Source organism: Tachyglossus aculeatus, chromosome 5 (genome assembly GCF_015852505.1).
Source record: "Tachyglossus aculeatus isolate mTacAcu1 chromosome 5, mTacAcu1.pri, whole genome shotgun sequence".
Lineage (NCBI taxonomy): Eukaryota > Metazoa > Chordata > Mammalia > Monotremata > Tachyglossidae > Tachyglossus > Tachyglossus aculeatus.
The window spans coordinates 23602623-23624839 of NC_052070.1; the positions used below are offsets into that span (position 1 = coordinate 23602623).

Below are 22217 nucleotides of genomic sequence, written 5' to 3' on the forward strand. Positions count from 1 at the left end.
AAGCCTGGAAGCAGAAACTGAGATGGGGGACAGAGCTCAGGCTTGAAAACACAGACAGATTTTGCATGGTGCAGGCCCTTAGCATTCTTTTATTCAATTGTATTCTCAGTCTCTTTTGCAGGCTCCTCCTCCCCCTCCCATCCTCTTACTGTGGGGGTTCCCCAAGGTTCAGTTCTTGGTCCCCTTCTGTTCTCGATCTACACTCACTCCCTTGGTGACCTCATTCGCTCCCATGGCTTCAACTATCATCTCTAGGCTGATGACACCCAAATCTACATCTCTGCCCCTGCTCTCTCCCCATCCCTCCAGGCTCGTATCTCCTCCTGCCTTCAGGACATCTCCATCTGGATGTCTGCCCACCACCTAAAACTCAACATGTCCAAGACTGAACTCTTTGTCTTCCCTCCCAAACCCTGCCCTCTCCCTGACTTTCCCATCATTGTTGACGGCACTACCATCCTTCCCGTCTCACAAGCCTGCAACCTCAATGTCATCCTCGACTCTGCTCTCTTGTTCACCCCTCACATCCAAGCCGTCACCAAAACCTGCCGGTCTCAGCTCCGCAACATTGCCAAGATCCGCCCTTTCCTCTCCATCCAAACCACTACCCTGCTGGTTCAAGCTCTCATCCTATCCCGTCTGGACTAGTGCATCAGCTTTCTCTCTGATCTCCCATCCTCGTGTCTCTCCCCACTTCAATCCATACTTCACTCTGCTGCCTGGATTGTCTTTGTCCAGAAATGCTCTGGGCATGTTACTCCCCTCCTCAAAAATCTCCAGTGGCTACCAATCAATCTGAGCATCAGGCAGAAACTCCTCACCCTGGGCTTCAAGGCTGTCCATCACCTCGCCCCCTTCTACCTCACCTCCCTTCTCTCCTTTTACAGCACACCCCGTACCCTCCGCTCCTCTGCCACTAATCTCCTCACCATACCTCGTTCTCGCCTGCCCCGCTGTTGACCCCTGGCCCACGTCCTCCCCCTGTCCTGGAATGCCCTCCCTCTGCCCATTCGCCAAGCTAGCTCTCTTCCTCCCTTCAAGGCCCTACTGAGAGCTCACCTCCTCCAGGAGGCCTTCCCACACTGAGCCCCCTCCTTCCTTTCCCCCTCGTCCCCCTCTCCATCCCCCCGTTTTACCTCCTTCCCTTCCCCACAGCACCTGTATATATGTATATATGTTTGTACATATTTATTACTCTATTTATTTATTTATTTATTTATTGATTGATTGATTGATTTATTGATTTATTGATTTATTTTACTTGTACATATCTATTCTATTTATTTTATTTTGTTAATATGTTTGGTTTTGTTCTCTGTCTCCCCCTTCTAGACTGTGAGCCCACTGTTGGGTAGGGACTGTCTCTATATGTTGCCAACTTGTACTTCCCAAGTGCTTAGTACAGTGCTCTGCACACAGTAAGCCCTCAATAGATATGATTGATTGATTGATTGAGCACTTACTGTGTACAGAGCACTGTATTGAGTGCTTGGGAAGTACAAGTTGGCAACATATAGAGACAGTCCCTACCCAACAATGGACTCACAGTCTCGAAGATGACAAGTATCTACCTCTATGTGCCCACAGTGTCCATCACACACCAGTCCTTTCAGCAATGTGAGTAGATAAGATCACACTTTCAGTGATAGCACCTTTGAGAATGACGGCCAATGTCTAAGCAGTCAAGAAGTCCTTCCTCGTTTCTAAATTGATTTTCCCACGCTTAGTTCATTTTCTTTTGTTCTGTGGAGTAGGAAAATCACTGTTGAGCATATGCCTTCTAATATCACCCAGTCTCATTATCTTTCTACTCTCTTCCAGATTTGGCAATCCTGACTCCTCTCATCTTTTTCTTCAGAAGATTTAGTTTGGCTTCGTTAAAAAAAAAATGTATTACTCTCCCATGTATCTTTTCCAGGGGGATTTTCCACCTGTCCCTCTAGACTGTAAACTTGTTCTTATGGTATTTAATTGCTTACTCTGCACTACCCACTGTGCTAAGCACTGGCGTAGAAACAAGTTAATCAGGTTGAATGCAATCCATATCCTACATGGGGCTGACAGCACTAATCTCTATTATACAGATGAGGTAACTGAGGCACAGAGAAGTTAAAGGACTTGCCCTAGATTACATGGAAGACAAGTGGCAGAGCAGGAATTAAAACCCAGGTTCTCCTCGCTTCCAGGCCAGTACTCTAGCCATTAGACCAAGAGGAAACGTGTCTACCAACTCTGTTGTATTGTTCTCTCCCACACACTCAGTACAGTGCCCTGCACACAGTAAGCACTCAATAAATATGATTGTACTGTGAGCACGTTGTTGGGTAGGGTCCACCTCTATGTGTTGCCGACTTGCACTTCCCAAGCGCTTAGTACAGTGCTCTGCACACAGTAAGAGCTCAATAAATATGATTGAATGCACGAATACTGAGAGCTGGGGTAGATACAAGCTAATTATGTTGGACACAGTCCATGTCCCACGTGAGGCTGACAGCCTTAATCTCCATTTTACAGATGCGGTAACTGAGGCACAGAGAGGTTGATTGATCCCTTAAAACATTGACATTATAACTAGGATCCGTATCCCACAAGAAGTCTGGTAATGACGTATAGGCAAGAAGGTTCAGTTTCTAGTCTGCTCGGGCCAAGCTCCTGCTATTTCACTCCCAGCATCCTGTTGACCTTTATAAATAACAGCCCCACATTGCTCACTAAAATGCAATTTGCGGATCACTGTGTCCCTCAGGTCTTTCTGCCAGTGTTGCTTGTTTTCTTTTTTGTAAAGATATACAAAACATTCATCCTGTGCTACTTTCCAGGGATTTCTACTCTCCTCTATGAGTAGTCAGAAATAATGATTAATATTGCTGCATTATGGAAATCCAGGAGTCAGTGTCACCACCTTCCTGACCTTCCAAGAAGGAAATGTGTCCTAATTTCCAATTATAAAAATCATCCATTTAAAGTTAGTTTAAAATGAACTATTTACATGAATAAAAATACTAAAAGTACAATACTTTTCCCTCCTATTCCTACACCTCCCTTCAAGACACAATCACTTTACCCGTGATCTTAAGACAATTGTTTGCTATACTCTGAAAATCTCCTCATTTTGTCTCCCCCAACAAAAATTAATCCCCATCAAAATTCTTGGCCGCAAGGTTCAGTCTTTTGTAAAATCTCTGTCCTTCCTTCCCTCTTTCGAGGAACTTCTTAAGGAGTAGGACTGATTTGGCTTTTCGTGGGTTTAATAATAATGATAATAATAATAATCAATCAATCAATCAATCGTATTTATTGAGCGCTTACTGTGTGCAGAGCACTATACTAAGTGCTTGGGAAGTACAAGCTGGCAACATAAGCATTAAGCGCTTACTATGTGCAAAGCACTGTTCTAAGCACTGGGGAGTTACAAGGTTGCCCCACGGGGGGCTTACAGTCTTAATCCCCATTTTGCAGATGAGGTAACTGAGGCACAGAGAAGTTAAGTGACTTGCCCGAAGTCACACAGCTGACAATTGGTGGAGCTGGAATTTGAACCCATGACCTCTGACTCCAAAGCCCGGGCTCTTTCCACTGAGCCACGCTGCTTCTCATCTGTTATCTGTTATCGCCTCATCTGCTTAATCTGTCAGGAAGGATAGCTAAAATTTTCAGCCAGAGAGGATGAGACCCCAGAGGGTCCCCTGGGGGAAAGAAATTCCCTGCTGCACCCTTGGATTAATGTGGATACAGCCGGATCCTTCCATCCCACCCCCCCACCACTGGATCCCTAGCCTGAGATCCCTGTAGTGGTAATAGCCAGCTTCCTGGACTTCCATTTTCCCCAATATGCGGTGGGGGATGGTCCTGAACCCCATTAGGAGAAAGCTTCTGGAAGAAAAGAGGTACTGTTTATCCCACAGGGATCCACTTAGAGCCTAGAATCAGGCTTTGGGGAGCTGAAGGATTCTGACAAATTCCCAAGGGCAGGACAGTTATAAGAGATGAGGAAGTGGGAGGAAGTGAAGAGGGGGATCGAATCGTGCTCGCTTTGGAAGCACATGTACTAAAATTGGAATGATAAAAAGAAGATTAGCATGGCCCCTGCTCAAGGATGACAAGCAAATTCGTGAAGTGTTCCATAGTTTTTTGAGAAGCAGTGTCGCTCAGTGGAAAGAGCACACACTTAGGAGTCAGAGGTCATGGGTTCAAATCCCGGCTCCACTGCTTGTCAGCTGTGTGACTTTGGGCAAGTCATTTCACTTCTCTGTGCCTCAGTTACCTCATCTGTAAAATGGGGATTAAGACTGTGAGCCCCATGTGGGACAACCTGATTACCTTGTTTCCACCCCAAGAACAGTGCTTGGCACATAGTAAGCGCTTAACAAATGCCATTGTCATTATTATCATGTGTTTCTGAAGGTTTTGAAATCTCAAAAATGTTCTTAAAGTGTGCCATTTCAGTTCAAGTTTGTGCACGTTACGTTTCTACCAACAAGTTCACCTACCCCTTGTCTCGATCTCCAGACCTGTGCAAGCAGCGTGGTTTAGTGGAAAGAGCAGGGCTTTGGAGTCAGAGGTCATGGGTTCTAATCCCGGCTCCTCTACATGTCTGCTATGTGACCTTGGGCAAGTCACTTAACTTCTCAGAGCCTCAGTTACCTCATCTGTAAAACGGGGATTAAGACTGTGAGCTCCACATGGGACAACCTGATCACCTTGTATCCTCCCCAGCGCTTAGAATAGTGCTTTGCACATAGTAAGCGCTTAACAAATACCATCGTTATTATTATTATCATGAAATGGAAGCTCTAATTCCTCTTGCCAGAAGATGGAGCTTTTGGATAGCAAAACAGGAATAGAATCATAGCGGGCTGAAGTCAAGGAGGAATTTAATCCTGGTGTGTATGTCCATTCATTCATTCATTCATTCATAGAGAAGCAGCGTGGCTTAGTGGAAAGAGCCCGGGCTTCGGAGTCAGCGGTCATGGATTCTAATCCCGGCTCCGCCACTTATCAGCTGTATAGCTTTGGGCAAGTCACTTCACTTCTCTGTGCCTCAGTTACCTCATCTGTAAAATGGGGATTAAGACTGTGAGCCCCACGTGGGACAACAAGATAACCTTGTATTAACCCCAGTCTTTGTCACATAGTAAGTGCTTAACAAATACCATCATTATTATTTATTCATTCTATCGTATTTATTGAGTGCTTACTGTGTGTACCCATTCAGTGGGTATCCATGAACAATAATTGAAACTGCTTCAGATAACCTTGTATCTACCCCAGTTCTTGACACATAGTAAGTGCTTAACAAGTGCCATCATTACTATTCATTCTTCTAGACTGTGAGCCCACTGTTGGGTAGGGACCGTCTCTATATGTTGCCAACTTGTACTTCCCAAGTGCTTAGTACAGTGCTCTGCACACAGTAAGCACTCAATAAATACGATAGAATGATCATTTATTCATTCAATCATATTTATTGAGCGCTCAATGTGTGTACCCATTCAGTGGGTATCCATGAACAATACTTGAAACTGCTTCAGAAACTCTAGAAGCAACATTTATGAGGGTTGGCTAAAAGAAAAATATTAAGTGTTGTTGTGAATTAGTTTGGGAATGGATATCATTTGATTCCTTTCGGTTAATGGGAAGAAACACTAAGTATTTATTCGGAAAAAGATAAAAATCCCCATAGCCTTCATCCTTGTATTTCCATCTCATTTCACTCAACCTGCACAAGACTCGGTAAGGATCAGGGAAATGGACTCAGTGAGTTTTACCTGCCCTCCCTTACTCACTCTCCTTCTCTCAAAGTTGTTAAACCAGCAATAACAGCTACTAGCAGGGGCATCCCAAAACCCAAGATTTTCTGAGACAATTGAGAGTTGATTATTTGTTGTCAACAAATATAACAGAAATTGATTATTTGATCAAATGAATGAAAATTTAGACTGAACAGTTGAAGCTAAACCCCATTTAGACAATAGGTGACTTATATATGGACCTAGGGGGAAAACATCTTCAGCATGCCATTTTTTTTTCCAAAGTTTTATTGGCCTTTCATGTGCTTTGAGAAGATACATCCTGTGACAGAGAACATTAGTAGTCTGAGAATGATACTGTTGAGGAAGTGAGTTATATTTTCCATTTTACTTTTAATTAAAATTAACTCTACAGCATAAGATGAGAGATATATGACTGCATACATGGTCAATCAATCATATTCGAGTGCTTATTGCGTACACAGAACTGTACTAGAGTATTAGAGTATTAGAGAAGCAGCGTGGCTCAGTGAAAAGAGTCCGAGCTTTGGAGTCAGAGTCATGGGTTCAAATCCTGACTCCGCCAATTGTCAGCTGTGTGACTTTGGGCAAGTCACTTAACTTCTCTGGGCCTCAGTTACCTCATCTGTAAAATGGGGATTAAGACTGTGAGCCCCCCATGGGACAAACTGATCAACTTGTAACCTCCCCAGCACTTAGAACTGTGCTTTGCACGTAGTAAGCACTTAATAAATGCCATCATTATTATTATTATTATTACTAAGCACTAGGGAGAGTACAATATAAAAGAGTTGGTAGAAACATTCCCTGCCCACATGGAGCTTACAGTTTTGAGGGGAATACATTAAAATACATTCCACTGATGAACGTAAGGGCTGAGAGTGGGGTAATTAAAGGGTACGAATCCAGGTGCCAGGGAAGTACTGTGACTTAGTGGAGAGAACCCAGGCTTGGGAGTCAGAAGGACCTGAGTTCTAGTCCCAGCTCCACCATTTGTCTGCTGTGTGACCAGTCACTTAACTTCTCTTTACCTCAGTTACCTCATCTGTAAAAAATGGGGATTAAGAATGTGAGCTCCACATGGGAGAAGGACTGTATCTACCCCAGCTCTTTGTATAGTAAGCACTTGATAAATATCATAAAAAAGGGGAACAGAAGGGAGAGGAAGTAGGGGAAATGAGGATTCCATGGACCATGATCTCATGATGATAGTTGGTGGTGGAACAGGACCTAGCCTTGGAGCACAGACTGTGAGCCCATTGTTGGGTAGGGACTGTTTCTGTATGTTGCCAACTTGTACTGGCCAAGCGCATAGTACAGTGCTCTGCATACAGTAAGTGCTCAATAAATATGATTGAATGAATGCATGAATGAATGTTTTAAGGGTCAAGGTTGAAGAAATCAGAGCACTGTCCAGCAACTAGGAGCACTGTGAGAATTCTCTGTCTGATTTCAGCACCAGGCAGCCCTAACAGAACACACTCCTGCACGCAACATCGAGATGGTGTTGGATTTAGAGAGGATTCTGAAGAAAATCATAATCAATGGCACTTCTGAGTGTTTACTGTGTGTGGAACACTAAGAATGTATTAAGCACTTGAGAGAGTAATAATACTAATACTAATAATAATGGCATTTATTAAGCGCTTACTATGTGCAAAGCACTCTTCTAAGCGCTGGGGAGGTTATAAGGTGACCAGGTTGTCCCACGTGGGGCTCACAGCCTTAATCCCCATTTTACAGATGAGGTAACTGAGGCCCAGAGAAGTGAAGTGACTTGCCCAAAGTCTCACAGCTGACAAGTGGTGGAGCCAGGATTTGAACCCACGACCTCTGACTCCAAAGCCCAGGCTCTTTTCCACTGAGCCACGAGTACAATTCAACACATTCTGTAGACACGTTCCTGAGGGGAAAATGACCAAGGAAGGAAGGTAAAACAGAGGGATGCTTTCTTCGGGGGAGAAACATCTGCACGTAGGTGAGGGGTCCTCTTTTAAAGTGATATGAGTAGCTTTCCTCTCGGTTCACTGAAGACCACGTGTAAGCTCATGCCCAGAGACTACAGGTCCAATAATTGGCCATAACTGGAAAGGAGAATGCAGGGAGATGGCAGGGTACACAGGTTCTTGGCATCTTCAAACCCAGGTTGGATCTTCTACTGTGTAATGTGGCCCTGCCTGAAAGTGTGAATGTGTGTTGTGGGAGGTTGTTATTTTTCAGGTCTCCCTCTGTCATGAACGTTAACCATTCTTACCAGGTGAGAGCAAGGAAAAACTCCCTTTTTCTACCAGGGGATGGGTGAGTTTAATGAAGCACATAGAGAATGTGCTGTAATGTTTTCTCCTTGTGGATGTCCTGCAAAGGAGATACACCTCCAACCCCCAACGCATTCCCAATTCTGTAGCCCTGATAATGATGATCAAATTATCAAGATTACATACACTTACCAAACTATTTCTCTTCCTTATATGCTTTCACCAATTTTTCTTCCTTGAATGAGCTCCCTCTCAAAATTTGAGTTGATGCCTCTCCCAGACAGTAAGCATGGAAAGCAATGGAAGTTCTAATTCTGCAAGCATGACGGGAACACATGCCTTCAACCAGAATAAAGTTTCAGTCAGCCATATTGATGTACACAACAATGTATTAAGTACTGGGATAGATACAAGATAATCGGGTTGGACTCAGCCCCCTTCCACATAGGGCTCACAGCCTAAGTAGGAAAGAGCAGGTATTTCAACTCCATTTTACAGATGAGAAAACTGGGACACAGAGAAGTCAAGTGATTGGCCCAAAGTTACACAGCAGGCATGTTAAAACCCAGGTCTGCTGATTCCCAGGCCCACACTCTTTCCACTATACCACACTCCTAGAAGCCTGGCCTGGGACTTGATTGTGGATGTACTTGAGTTAAATGTATTTCTCTTAGCTGTGCGTATGAAAATGTTTTTCTGCAAAGATGCGCAAGATGAATTTTGGGAAGAATTTTCTTTGGGGGTAATTCCAGCTAATATCTCATTATTTTGCAAAAAAACAGATTTCTTGGAAGAAGAAACGCAGAATGGTTGAAGCTCCTTCAAGGCACTCTTTCTTCCATGATACCGCACAGTCTGGAGGACCACTCTATTGGATGTGAAGGAAAGTCAGTGGGAGCTGTGGACACTGAGAAGTGTTTGGGGAATAGGGCAGCACCTTGGGGATGTCAGTGTGATACACATGACCTGAGGGCCATCTTTGGGTGGATACAGTTCCTCCTCTGGGGTAATTCAACAGGCAGAGTTGGCAGATTGAACTTTGACAAGGCAAAAATCAAGGATCTAAGTCAGTAGGTCATATTTATTGGGTATTTACCGCGGGCAGAGCACCACATTAAATGCTTTGGAAAGTACAGTATAACAGAGTCGATAGACACATTCCATAGGGAATGAGGGCTTAGTTTGGTAAGGCCACTTGTAGGAGATATGATTTTTTAGAAGGCTTTGAAGGTGTGTAGAGCGATAGTCTGTTGGATCTGTAGAGAGAGGGCGTTCCCAGCCAGACACAGAATATGGGTAAGGGGTCAGTGGCAGATAGAGATCAAAGTTGGTATCAGAGGAGTCAAATGTGTGGGCCAGGTTGAGTAGGAAATCAGAGAGGCAAGGTGTGAAGGGGCAAGGCGACTGAGGGCTTTAAATCTTTTGTAAGAAGTTTCCATTTGATGTGAAGGTGGATGGAGACCCATTGGAGGTTCTTGAGGAGTGGGGAAACATGGATTGAATGCTTTTGTTAGAAAAATTCCAGCCTTCATTGCAACTTTAGTATGAATCTAAACCAATTTAGCCTCTCTGGACCACTGTCTGCCCACTCAGTGGGTATAATGACAACTAGGTAGTGTTGCAAGATCTCTTAATGTCTTAATTAGAAAAGAAATACTAATAGATTTTGTCATTTCCCTGAACTTAAACTAGAGGTCTTGTCTTTTCCTGCCTCTACATATTCATAGCATTTGTATTTATCCTAGTTCATTATGAACTTTCATACTTCGATAATTGAGAGCTCCTTTAGGGCAGAGATCATATCCACTTGGTTGTACTAGCCCAAGTACTTAGCACAGTGTTTTGCACAGGTTGAGCGATCAATAAATACCACTGATTGACTGACTGAGAAGGCAGTCATGTATCTGTGTGAGATTTTTATGCTTCATGACCACACAGAGTTTGGTATTGTTACCTTCCAAAGAGGTTTCACTGTGAGTTGGGTGGCCATTCATCCCATTTGATATTGTTTAGTTCAGCATCAGTGATCTGTCCCTGTCTAGTATGGAGTCGGCACTGAAGGTCTTTGTGTACAGCATTCTTCCCCTTGGCTCCTTCCCCCGGGCTTCTGCCTCTGATTCTACAGTTCAGCCATAGTCCCTATTAACTGGGGACCTGGGAAACATTCATTCATTAAATCATATTTATTGAATGCTTATTATGTGCAGAGCTATGTACTAAGTGCTTGTGAGAGTACAATATAACAATAACCTGACACATTCCCTGCCCACAACGAGCTTACAGCCTATGTAAAACAGGCATTAATATAAATTAATAAATTATTATTAATAAAATAATATTAATAATGATGGTATTTGCTAAGCACTTACTATGTGCCAAGCACTGTTCTAAGTACTGGGGTAGACACAAGGTTATCAGGTTGTCCCATGTGGGGCGCACAGTCTTTATCCCCATTTTAAAAATGAGGTAACTGAGGCCCAGAGAAGTTAAGTGACTTGCCCAAAGTCACACAGCTGAGAAGTGGCAGAACTGGAATTAGAACCAACAACCTCTGACTCCCAAGCCCGGGATCTTTCCACTAAGCCAATATGTACCTAAGTGCTGTGGGGCTGGGAGGGGGGAATGCATAAAGGGAGGAAGTCAGAGCAATGCAGAAGGGGGTGGGAGAAAAGGAAAGTGGTTAACAATAGCTCTGGATTCAGTGGAGCAGTACTGATGCCCCTGGATAAATGACATAAGCTTGGGCAGAACCAGGGTAATGCTACAAAATAGCACTTTACACCATGTCCCTGGCATCCCAATGCCCAGGATCCCCAAAGACATTAGTGGCCATGTTAGTGATGAGTAGAAAAATGGCAAATATCTCACATGTGGTTCTGGGTGTTTGTAGAGGGGCCGGTTAAAATGAGTCTAAAATGTTGGTCTGTTTTCCTCTGGCAAATTCTGCATCCAAATTGCTCCTGGACATGACCGGAGAGAGCTATTGTCTTGGCCACAGATAGCCTCTGCAGACATGTTGAAAGGTTCAGTTTAAACTAGGAGTCTTCCTTTCAGGCCACAACTTAATACAGAGGGTAACTATCACGGTTCTCCCAATCATCCTGTGATCCTCATGAATCCTTGGAATGGGTGGACAATTGGTCCGACCCAGTAATGGCGGTGCTTGTGGTCATATGTTCTTACATCAAGCTTCAACAACACTGACAAGAAAATCCATGGATGTCCTTGGGACCACATACAGAGAAAGTCAGACTCTCTTAAGACATCACTTATGTCCTGGGAGTCAGTGCAAGATGCACAATTGGAGGCTGCATCAACCATTTCGGGCCCCTGCCCTAGCAAAGATGTGGTCTCACAGCCTTCAGGACATCTCAGCAATTAACCCTTCTAGGTTGGGGGTCTTGTCCTTGATGAATCTGGCTGATTCGATCCCCAAAACTGAATACGATTCCCATGCCACACTCCTTCTCGACAATATTTACTTTCAGGGTACAGTGGTATTGACTGTGCACCTCATTCTAATATTGACCTCGCTTACACCAGATAAGAACTCCTGCACCAGCGAGTAAATACTGCCACCCACCGTGACAAGGTATTCCAGGTGTGTCATGCGCTGGCAAATACATTTGTGTAATCCCTTTTCCTGAGGAAGACAGAACACTTCACTAAGGAAGACAGTCTTTGCTAATCCCTGCAATAGCTTGGAGGATTGTAGTGAGCAATCTTATTTTTTCTTCACCCAGGAAAGAACAGAGGAAAAAATGGGGAAAAAGAGGCTCTGAAAGCTTAAATGGCTAGCTCCGGGCAACAATGATATATATATATATATATATATATATATATATATATATATATATATATGTAAACAAAACACAAAAAACTAAGCATATTTCCTGAAGGAAATTCAGATGCACTAGACGAAATGGTATTACAGATACGTTTTCAGTCCAAAAATGTAGGGTACTCTTTCACATGATGGGGCAGATTATGAACCAGTTTTGAAGAGAAATACCAAAGAGAATAGTGAATAGTAAGTTGTCTTATGAAGACTGTTATCTTGAAGAACACTGACAAAATCTGGGTCACAGTATCACCGAGGCAATGGGAATTATTGAGTTAGAGGGTAGGTGATTTAAAGATACCACCAGTCCCCTTCAAGCAGAGGACAAATTCACTCTTTAGACTGGTTACTGATGAATACTATTTATTTTTTTACAAACCGCAAATATATTTTCTTCCTGCAGTCCATCTCTCTGTCTGTGACTGCTGCTACTCGCTGAAAGTTGGAGTAAACCATAAGATGCAGTTTCAGTGGACATTCGGGACTGATCAGAAATGGAAAATGCCAGCCATGAGTCCACGGAGGCTGCCTGGGAAAGCCTCAATTTTTACAATCTGGAACGTTGATTGGCATTTGAACTTTTGGAGGTTTATCCAAACACAGTAGCACTCCAGCTTTACATCTAGTCCACCAGCAAGGGAGATTTTGAAATGCCTTACCAAGTGAGCCAGGGTAAAAATCCCTCTCTGTCAGCTACCTTACAACTAAATGGGCTGAGAAAATTGAGGTTGAGCTCTTATAGGGTGTGAGGTGATCTAGAAGATCTAGGAGGCAAAATGGTCCTCTCTCCTGATCTCTTTCCGCTTTGTGAACACGTTTTCTGTCCTTGCTCTTTTCATTCATCCATTCAATCATATTTGTTGAGCGCTTACTGTGTGCAGAGCACTATACTAAGCGCTTGGGAAGTACAAGTCAGCAACATATAGAGACAATCCCTACCCAACAATGGGCTGACAGTCTAGAAAGGGGAGACAGACCACAAAACATGTAGACAGGTGTCAAAACCTGACGTGGAAATATGCAGTGACGGGAGGAGGCGATATGAGAGATTATTCTGGGAAGGCACTCCATGAGGAGAAGTGATTTTAGAAAGGCTTTGGCCAGCCAATCAATCAATCACAGATATTTATTGAGCACTTTCTGTGCAGAGCACTATGCTAGCCACTTGGGAGAGTACAGCAAAGTTGTTAGGCATTATCCTGGTCTTCTCTGCTTACAATCCAGTTGCGGAGACAGACATTACAGTTAGGGAAAGCAGCAAAATAAAAGGTCATGTACCTAAGTGCTGTAAGGGGATGAGTAACGAAGTGCTTTGGGGTTATGAACCCAAATAGAGAAGGTATGGGGGAGGAAGAGTAAGGCGAAGTGATGAAAGGTGAGACAGCAAAGTATGAGAGGAGGTATGAGAGAAGCAGTGTGGCCTAGTGCAGAGAGCACGGGCTTGGGAGTTAGGAGACCTGGGTTCCGATCCCAGGCAACATATAGAGACAATCCATGTGACCCTGGGCAATTCATTCAAAATGTCTGTGCCTGTTACCTCAACTGCAAAGGGAGGATTAAGACTGTGAGCCCCATGTGGGACAGGGACTGTGTCCTACCCAATTACCTGGTATCTACCCCAGCACTTAGTACAGTGCCTGGCACATAGTGAGCACTTAGCAAATATCTCAATTATTATTACATGATCTTAGTAGGGGTTTGAAGACGGGGATGTGAAGAGGGAAGGAGGTTATTTCTGTTTATGGTATTTAAGTAATAATAATAATAATAATAATGGCATTTATCATCATCATCATCATCATCAATCATATTTATTGAGCACTTACTATGTGCAGAGCACTGTACTAAGTGCTTGGGAAGTACAAATTGGCAACATATAGAGACAGTCCCTACCCAACAGTGGGCTCACAGTCTAAAAGTGCTTACTATGTGAAAGCATTGTTCTAAGCACTGGGGAGGATACAAGTTGATCAGGTTGTCCCACGAGGGGCTCACAGTCTTAATCCCCATTTTACAGATTAGGTAACTGAGGTATAAAAAAGTTAAATGACTTGCTCAGAGTCACACTGCTGAGAAGCAGTGGAGCAGGGATTTGAACGCATGATGTCTGACTCCCAAGCCCATGCTCTTTCCACTGAGCCACGCTGCTTCTCTGTGCTGTACTTTTCCTGTACTAGTAATAATAATGGTATTAAGCGCTTTCTATGTGCCAAGAACTGTTCTAAGTGCTGGGTAAACACTAGGCACTAGGCAAGTGCTTAACAAATGCCATTATTAACATCATTATTATTATTATTAAAGCAGAGTTTATTGTTGAGTGCTTAGTATACAGAGAGCACTGTGCTAAGCATTTGGGAAAGTACAATACAATAAAGATGGTAGATGTAAACCCTGCCCACAAGAAGCTTACTGTCTTCAGAGGAAGGCAGACATTAAAATAAATTACAGATAGGGGAAATTGTAGCGTGTAAGGACATGTACATAAATTCTGTGGGGCTGGGGTGAGTATCTTAATGCTTAGGATGTACACAGCAAAGGGCACAGTTGCTGCTCAGGGGAGGGCAGATAGTTTCTGTTCTATGGCCATAACCTACCTGCTAGTCCTGCCTGCTGCCTGGCAACATGTACTGTTGGTCACATGGAGCGTAGCAAGGGAGTGTGGATGACTCAGTGCAACTCAAAACCACACCTGAAAAAACAACTCAAATGCATGTCCTGCTGGCATTCAGATACCCTTCCTTTCTTCCCTCTCTCAACATTATACTAAAGGCTTGTGAAGAGACAGCCCCATAGCTGGGGGCAGAGAGCAAGAGGAGGAGCAAAGCACCATATGCCATTCCTTCAGGGATTGAGCAGCCCACCTCTAGCCCAATTGAGCCAGAGTTATAATAATAATAATGATGGCATTTCTTAAGTGCTTACTATGTGCAGAAGTTGTCCCACGTGGGGCTCACAGTCTTAATCCCCAATTTTACAGGTGAGGTAACTGAGGCTCAGATAAATTAAGTGACTTGCCCAAGGTCACACAGCAGACATGTGGCGGAGCGGAATTCGAACCCATGACCTCTGGCTCCCAAGCCTGTGCTCTTTCCACTGAGCCACGCTGCTTCTCGACGCCTTATGCAAGGCGTCCTGTGATTTATCAGTGTGCTCAGTCTGGACCAGGCCCCAGCTGCACCTGGAGGTCAACTCTCCCTGTCAGCGACATCATCTATTACTCTATTTATTTATTTTATTACTCTATTTATTTATTCTATTACTCTATTTATTTATTTTATTACTCTATTTATTTATTTATTTTACTTGTACATATCTATTCTATTTATTTTATTTTGTTTGTATGCTTGGTTTTGTTCTCTGTCTCCCCCTTTTAGACTGTGAGCCCACTGTTGAGTGGGGACTGTCTCTATATGTTGCCAATTTGTACTTCCCAAGCGCTTAGTACAGTGCTCTGCACATAGTAAGTGCTCAATAAATACGATTGATGATGATGATGATCTCTGAACATGGAGGACAGAGAGTTAGAGCCACAGCCTAAAAACTAGAACTAGAACTTGACAACTGAGCATTGGTTGCTTAAATGGGCCTGGAGCAAGGAAGTGGGTGGAAGGTGCTGGGCCTGGCTCCCAAATAATGTTGGCATTTCTTAAGCGCTTACTATGTGCAGAGCACTGTTCTAAGCGCTGAGGAGGTTACAAAGGTATCAGGTTGTCCCGCGGGGGGCTCACAGTCTTAATCCCCATTTTACAGATGAGGTAACTGAGGCCCAGAGAAGTTAAGCGACTTGCCCAAAGTCACACAGCTGACAATTGGCGGAGCCAGGGTTTGAACCCATGTCCTCTGACTCCAAAGCCCGGGCTCTTTCCACTGAGCCACGCTGCTTCTCAAATTAAACATTCCCCTGATGTGGACAAGAGCCATCCCTTAAACCAGCTGAGGAAACTGCCCTTGGTACAGGGACCCCAGCAGGAGATCACCGGCATTCAGGAACTGGGCCAGAACATCCCCCCCACCCCCAGATCATGAAAATCAGGGTTCATCCTGACTTTTGGGGTGCATCCTGCAGAAAGACAGGGTGGGGTGGGGATCATGATTCCTCTCCTGAGATAGATCCACAAGAAGCACCTATTCCCCCACCCCATGGGGAGGGAGAAGGGTTCCAGAGCTCACACACTTGGCTCCTCCCCTGGGGACCATGAGGGTAATGACCATATCCATCAATCGATTACTCCGAAACATTTATTGAGCTGTGGGTATGCCTCCAGGGTCTCTTCTGGTTTGCCTTCTCTCCTTAGTTTACATTCATTCCTTGAGGAACCTCATCTGCTTCTGTGGCTTCAACAGTCTACTGTGGGAGGAGGATTTCCAAATCATCGTCGTCGGCAGCCTTAGCCTCTCTTCTCTGAAATCTTGCATCTGCTCCTGCCTTTGGGCAACTCTACATGAATGTCCCACTAGCACCTCAAGCTAAGTCCAGAATGAAACTCCTTATCTTCTCCCCAAACCCTCTCCTCCACATAGTTGATGATGGCATTTATTAAGCACTTACTATGTGCAAAGCACTGTTCTAAGTGCTGGGGAGGCTACAACACAGCGCTTAGAACAGTGCTTTGCACATAGTAAGCGCTTAATAAATGCCATTAAAAAAAAAGTGATCAGGTTATCCCACAGGGGGCTCACACCAATACCCCCCCACCCCAGACCACTCACCTCCATCTCTCAAGCCCATAACCTGGGCATTACCCTAAACTTCTGCATCTCTTTCAATCCTCACATTCAGTCTGTCAGAAAATCCTCATGGCTCTTCTTTCACAACATTTCCAGAAATTTCCAGAATAATCACTTTTATCCACTCTTTTCCACAGTCTTGATTTTGACTCCCTAGCATGTTCATCCTAGGTCTCTGAAAAGGTCTGAAAGTTTTCAGATGGGGTTGAAATAAACCAAAATGGTAGCTTTTCTATTAGTTCATTGAAGCCTGTGCCCCTCCCACTTCCTAAAATCCCTGTTCTCCCATCAAAAACTTTGTACTTCTGCTCTTATATTTTAAAGGTATTTTTCAAGCCCTTATTATGTGCCAGGCACTTTACTAAACCCTGGGATGGATACAGGTTAAGCAGGTTGATCACAGCTCACATCACACATGGAACTCATGGTCTTAATCCCCATTGTACAGATGAGGTAACTGGGGCTGAGCGAGGTTGTGGCTTGCCCAAGGCACGACAGACAAGTGGTAGAGCCAAGACTAGAACCCAGATCCTTCTGACTCGTAGGCCCATGCTTTATCCACCAGGCTCGCCCTCAAAATGGCCACCATACTGAACCAAGCACGTGTCATATCGCACCTTGACTTTTCCATCCCCCTCCTCAATGACGTCCCTGCCTCCTGCCTCTTCTCAAACTTGCGCATACTTTATTCTGCTGCCTAGATCATTAATCTAACATATCATACCTCAATCTCGTTTATCTCACTGCTGACCCCTCGTCCATGTCCTGCCACTGGCCTGTAACTCCCTCTTCCTTTGTATCTGACAAACAATCATTATCCCCCACCTTCAAAACCTTATTAAAATCACATTTCCTCCTAGAAGCGGAGATGACTTGACTAAGCCCTCATTTCCACTTCTCCCACTCCCTTCTGTCACCCTTCCACTTGGATTTGCACCCTTTAATCACCCCACCTTCAGCCCCACAGCACATATGTACATAACCATAATTTATTCATTCAATCGTATTTATTAAGCACTTACTGTGTGCAGAGCACTGTACTAAGCGCTTGGGAAGAACAAGTTGGCAATGTATAGAGATGGTCCCTACAACAACAGACTCACACTCTAGAAGATTATGTATGTTAATGTCTGTTGAAAGTTGAAAAGAAGAGCTCAAAAAGGAGGAGACATTTATCCCATTTTCAATCTGATAAAGAACAGGTAAAACACTGAAAAATGCCAAATAATAAAATAAGGAAATATCCAGAGTCAAATACAGCTATCCACAAATAGTTTGGAGGGTTCTGTAGTCACTGAAGGAAGTGAGCATGGGGAACCGCATACTTGTTCGTCGTATTTCTTCCATAGTGGGCAATTTAAAGTTTTAATCATTGTAGCATGGAAGATGTCTGGTAACAGTCTGAGATGTCTACCTCAAATGGCTTCAGTGTACTGCAAAGGATGAGCAGATTTGAATTGGTTCTCACTCTGTAGGAAGAGAGGCCAGTCAAAAAATAATTTCTTCAGCAGCTCTGTGTAGTTACTAATGGGCTATGACAAACTATGTTTCCACTCTTCCATTTTCAATCCATAACCCTATATTGCTTTGCTAGAATTTTGCATTACTCTCATAGATTTCCCAAAATGATTATGCTGCAGTTACAAGATGAATAAACTCTGCAGCAGGCTGATTGTATCTCCCGGTGTTTACTGTGTATGAAGGGCTGTCACATGCAGACTGATCTGAAGAATGAGCCTGGAAATTATCATTATTATTAAACAACGAAAAGGAACCGCACGACATTATCAAAATACAGGATGAGCTAACCTTTGTTATTTAGAAATTTAACTATTTGGAATCCACCTGCATTAAGCTTTTACTTTTTCTGTGATAGTTTTCGATTTGTTTCCCTACAATACCCTCGCAACCAGGATTGTCTTATTCATTTACAATAAAGTTAAATGAGAATTAGAGATGTAGAATTACCCAGTGGATAGAGCACAGTCCTGGGACTCAGAAGGATATAGGTTCTAAGCCTGACTTTGCTGCTTGTCTTCTGGGTGACCCTGGGCAAAGCCACCTAACTCCTCTGGGCTTCAACTACTTCATCTGTAAAATTGGGATTAAGACTGTGAGTACCACGTGGGACGTGGACCGTGTCTAACCTGATTAGCTTGAACCTACCTCAGCACTTAGTACAGTGCCTGGCACATAGTAAGCGCTTAACAAATGACATAAAAAAAGAATGAGAAACCTATTTGCAAAAGGACTATTCATATGGTGGTCAGCCACCTGTGTGGGTGCAGAGGCTAGGACTTTGTGACTATTCAAGAACTCCTCTAGGGCCATGGCACATCATATTGAGATTACGTTGCCCATCTGCTCTGGAATTGGAGAAATTCCAGTGCTTTTGGTAAAATCCAAATCAAGTCAGGTGGAGACAGACTACCATCACCTGTGGACTGTGACAATTTCTGGGTCACAAGGGCCTAGAAGAGGGTTTCCACAGGCTGGCTTCTGTAGCTGTGGTCTAATGGAAAGAGCATGATCTTGGAACTCGTACCTGTGTTCTAATCTCAGCTCCACCACTCGCTTGCTCTGTGACTTTAGGCAGGTCACTTAATTTCTCTGTGCTTCAGTTTCCTCATCTGTAAAATGGGGCTTCAATGCCTGTTCTCCTTCCCTCTTAGACTGTGAGCCCCATGAGGGACAAGGACTGCAGCCAACTTGATTATGTTACGTCTATCCCAACATTTAAAATACGGCACATAGCAAGTACTTAGGAAATATCATAGTTATTATTATCATTAGGTGAGAAGAGATGCTGCTAGTTGGAAAACTGCAACTAGTACAGCTTTTCCTGCAGGCCAGTGGACAAATATCTCTGACTGTCTACTGCGGAAGGCCAGCCCGAAGGCCAGGTCTCTCCCTGGGCTTCCTTAGTGCCTCGATAGTTTTGGGGTTGCTCATCTGGAGATTTGATTTATGTGCCACTCCAATTTCCCATTTTCAGTTCTGCAGCTTCATCTGGAGACCGAGGAGAAGAAACTATTGCCTGCCACTGGGAATTAAGAAAATGCGAGCAAGTGAGATGTGACTGATAACTTGCTTTTGAAGAAGTGGCATTAGGAAAGCATGATTTGTCTTGAATTGCATCAGTGTCTAATAATTTAATCCACTGAAGAAACACATATGTTCAAAAGTAGTAGGTGATCTTTTTTGAGGGATTGGCAAAGATTTCTGTTTACTGAAAAATGTTTTGTTCAACCTGGTTGCTTTAACAACGTGCATCTATCAAGCATGGACTGAAGCTAAGGTGAAATGGAGGCCGGAATTGAGTTGGGAAAGCTCCTTGTAACACATTGGCCCTGTGAGATAGGGTCTAGAAAACAAAAATATACACGCATTTGAGGCAGAGAAATCCTTTCAAAATGACATTCTGGGTCCAATTAAAACCATCTGAAGTGAGGCCCCCACATTATCCCCTCCCCAGCTCCTTCCCTCTTCCTCACCCACTTTCTCTTTTTTTCAACTGCCTCTCAAGAGGAGATCATCCTCCTGTTTTAAAAGGCTATCCCAACCTCCTGTGCCTCTGATCCACCCCTTTTCACCTTCAAGAAACAGTTGTTCTTTTCCTTGACTACCATCTTTATCTGTTCACTCCAATGCCTCCATTCCATTCTGACTGAACTCCTTGTCTTCCCTCCCAAACCTGGCACTCTCCCTGACTTTCCCATCTCTGTTGACGGCACTACCATCCTTCCCGTCTCACAAGCCCGCAACCTTGGTGTCATCGTCGACTCCGCTCTCTCATTCACCCCTCACATCCAAGCCGTCACCAAAACCTGCCGGTCTCAGCTCCGCAACATTGCCAAGATCCGCCCTTTCCTCTCCATCCAAACTGCTACCCTGCTCATTCAAGCTCTCATCCTATCCCGTCTGGACTACTGCATCAGCCTTCTCTCTGATCTCCCATCCTCATGTCTCTCCCCACTTCAATCCATACTTCATACTGCTGCCCAGATTATCTTTGTCCAGAAACGCTCTGGGCATATTACTCCCCTCCTCAAAAATCTCCAGTGGCTACCAATCAATCTGCGCATCAGGCAGAAACTCCTCACCCTGGGCTTCAAGGCTGTCCATCACCTCGCCCCCTCCTACCTCACCTCCCTTCTCTCCTTCTACAGCCCACCCCACACCCTCCACTCCTCTGCTGCTAATCTCCTCACCGTACCTCGTTCTCGCCTGTCCCGCCATCGACCCCAGGCCCACGTCATCCCCCGGGCCTGGAATGCCCTCCCTCTGCCCATCTGCCAAGCTAGCTCTCTTCCTCCCTTCAAGGCCCTACTGAGAGCTCACCTCCTCCAAGAGGCCTTCCCAGACTGAGCCCCTTCCTTCCTCTCCCCCTCGTCCCCCTCTCCATCCCCCCATCTTACCTCCTTCCCTTCCCCACAGCACCTGTATATATGTATATATGGTTGTACATATTTATTACTCTATTTATTTATTTATTTATTTTACTTGTACATATCTATTCTATTTATTTTATGTTGTTAGTATGTTTGGTTTTGTTCTCTGTCTCCCCGTTTTAGACTGTGAGCCCACTGCTGTGTAGGGACTGTCTCTATATGTTACCAACTTGTACTTTCCAAGCACTTAGTACAGTGCTCTGCACACAGTAAGCGCTCAATAAATACAATTGATGATGATGATGATGATGATGATGACTTCAGTTATACCCACACTATTCTTATCCTAAAAAAAAACTTCTCTAGACCATACTGCACCATCCAGCGATCATCCTCATCTGCTTCCTCTTATTCCTATCCAAAAAATAATAATAATGACAGCATTTGTTAAATGCTTACTATGCACCAAGCACTGTTGCAAGCACTGGGGGAGATACAAGGTAATCAGGTTGTCCTACATGGGGTTCACCATCTTAATCCCCATTTTTCAGATGAAGTAACTGAGGCACAGAGAAGTTAAGTGACTTGCCCAAAGTCACACAGCTGACAAGTGGCAGAGCTGGGATTAGAATCCATGACCTCTGACTCCCAAGCCCATGTTCTTTCCACTGAGCCATGCTGCTTCCAAACTTCTCAAACGAACTGTATACTCCTGCTGCCTCCAGTTCCTCCCTTCCTACCCTCCTTGGGAGCCCAAGTCAAGGATAGTATGAAGGTTACAGAAGTGAGAGATGTGGAGGATGGTGATGTTCTAATCATCATCATCATCATCTCATAATTGTTGTATTTGTTAAGCACGTAATATATGCCATTCATTCATTCATTCAATCATAGTTTATTAAGTGCTTCTGTGTGCAGAGCACTATACTAAGCCCTTGGGAAAGTACAGTACAACAATAAAGAGTGACAATACCTACCCACAAAAAACTCACAGACTACAGACTCATAGAGACAGACATCAATACAAATAAATAAAATTAAAGATAGATACATAAGTGCTGTGGGGCTGGGAGTCGGGGAGGAGCAAAAGAAGCAAGTCAGGGTGATACAGAAGGGAGTGCGAGATGAGGAAAAGTGGGTCTTAGCCTGGGAAGACCTCTTGGAGGAGATGTGCCTTCAGTAAGGCTTTGAATGGGGGCAGAGTAATTGTCTGTCCATTTGAGGAGGGAAA

General features: G+C 44.1%; 1 non-coding gene across 1 annotated transcript; it reads left to right on the forward strand.

Moving 5' to 3' along the window:
• Positions 1–4024: 4024 nt before the first annotated feature.
• Positions 4025–4131, forward strand: LOC119929202. Its single transcript, XR_005451338.1, has one exon. It is a non-coding gene; the product is annotated as a U6 spliceosomal RNA (small nuclear RNA).
• Positions 4132–22217: the final 18086 nt, after the last annotated feature.